Raw genomic sequence first — 2,486 nt, 5'->3', positions numbered from 1 at the left:
CAACGCATTTGCGGAAAAATTTTCTGATGTCTTTCGGCCAAAAATCGTTATTGGAATATCCGATGTTTTATCAAATAAGCTCTCATTTGCTATACCGTCGGTGACTGAAGAGCAACTAATTGATATTATGTCAACCTTCTCAAACAAAATGACCGCTGGTGACGACCAAATACCAAGTTTTTGAATACGTGACGCCAGATATATTCTTGCAAAGCTCTATCAATTGTAATTAACTTAGCAATAATGTCATCCACATTTCCTGATAGATGGAAAAGAGCAAGAATCACACCTGTATTCAAAAAAGGAGATTCTACTAATCTATAAAACTGAAGACTGATTGCAATACTACCAAACTTTGCTAAACTTTCTGAAATAGTGTTGTACAAAACTATCTTTGTTAATGTCCAAAGTCATGTATCTGCATTCCAACATGGATTCTGGTCGATCAACAGTTACTAATTTGTGTACTTTGACACAATTTCTCTCTGAAGAATTAGATAACAACGGACAAGTGGATGTTACCTATACAGATTTTTCAAGTGCTTTTGACTCCATAAATCACACCAGCTTACTACATAAATTAAGTTCTTTTGGATTTGCTCCTAGCTTCTTGAAACTCTTGGAGTCCTACTTAAGTAATAGGTCTAACTACGTGACGTATAATGGTTACCATTCTTTCAATTTTGTAAGTACATCCTGTGTTCCTCAAGGCTCCAATCTCGGCCCTCTTCTTTTCGTTCTTTTCATTGATGATTTGCTTCTTTCACTTAACTGTAAAGTTTTGGCATACGCTGACGATTTGAAGTTATACTCTCCCATTTCAAACAATGATGATGTTAAAACCTTCCGAAGGAACCTTGGTACATTAGTAGATTGGTGCAACAAGTCCGAGTTGTTATTAAATGCAGATAAGTGTTACGTAATGACATTCAGTAGGAAAGTAAATGTGGTAAAATCAGACTATACCATCAACGGTCGGATTCTTTGCAAGAAGAATGAGGTAAAGGATCTTGGCGTTCTTTTTCACATCAGCATCTAAAATGCTTGGATTTATATTTCGGGTATCAAAAACTTTTCAAGATCCTCTTCTGTTAAAAAGTCTGTATTTTGCGTATGTGGTAAGCAAGATGGAATACGCTTCTGTTGTCTGGTATCCCTACTATGTGATACATAATCTTGCTGCTGAAAAGGTACAGCGTCGCTTCTTGAAGTATCTTTCGTATAAGATTGATGGATTTTATCCTCAAAGAAATATAGACTACAATTACCTCCTTCAGAAACATGGATTTGTTAGTTTAAAGAATCGACGTGAAGAGCATAGTGCTCGTTTCATATCCAAATTGATAAGTGGTAAGATAGATTGTCCTGAATTGTTGGAAAGAGTCAAAAGTGGCCGTGTTGCGTCTCGCTACATGGCCACTTTTCATCAACCAATTTCTAGAACGAATTTGCTAAGAAAGGCACCGTTAATTCACATGTGCAGTAATGCTGATAAACTGTATGATATCTTTTTTCTTCCAAGTAAACTGTTATGTGTTCGTTTATTTAGTTTATAAGGATAGCTTCTAATTGTGGGTTTGATAATAATTTAGTTTGGGAACGAATATGAGCTAAATATTTACATTTTTATTTTACATTGTTTATTTTATTTTATTTTGCTATTATTTAAGTTAATAATTGTCCAGTAATTGGATTGGATCTGTTATTATTATTAATATTAATATTAATTATATTATTATTAAAAAAGAATTTCTCCACATACCTTTATGCCTTCGTTTAAAATTTTTCGTTTTGCTTCTTTCAAATGATTTGATAAAGCAGAGTCCAATTCAGTCATAAAATTAATCAGACCTCGAAATATACCTGGATTTTGCGATTTCCTACTTTCGTCATATCCACATAAAGCAAGTTCAAACACTCCACAAAATTTTATGCACATTATCAATCGGCCTAATATGTGGCGATTTTTGTCGACCCTTGCCCGAATAGTATTAATATAGGCGCTGTGTAGTTGTTTCCGAATGTCTGAATTATCGAGAAGTTTGTCCAAACATATTTATCAAACGTGTTCGCGCAGAATGAAAATTAAAACGCGCGATCGCAACTCAATCCTCCCGAGCACTGTCGGAACGGTCCCCAGTCCAGTTGTATAAGGCGCACATCAGGCGGCTACGACGTTGTGGTTTCCATGGCAAAGGTGTAAACAAAACATCTAAATCAGCCATGATTCGGCCTCTTTGCCCGACTTTTATCAGCATCTCATCAGAAATAACATATCATATTTGTAATTAGTTAGTAATTTTTGAGATTCAGCCTGAATTCCCAGACCATTTTATTTTATTTCTGATCGTGTTTGATACGTGCCTGTTGTGATTATTTCATGTGCCTTGTTTTATGTAATATAATCTTGATGAACTCTTTTTAACATTATAGCGTAACGAAGATTTTTGGTTTCTGGTGGTGGGAGACGTATCCAAAACCAGTGA

This window comes from Zophobas morio, unplaced genomic scaffold (assembly GCF_036711695.1).
Source record: "Zophobas morio isolate AGI-343-1 ecotype UQ-CSIRO unplaced genomic scaffold, CSIRO_AGI_Zmor_V1 ptg000030l, whole genome shotgun sequence".
Lineage (NCBI taxonomy): Eukaryota > Metazoa > Arthropoda > Insecta > Coleoptera > Tenebrionidae > Zophobas > Zophobas morio.
Note: the sequence above shows the minus strand (reverse complement) of the source record.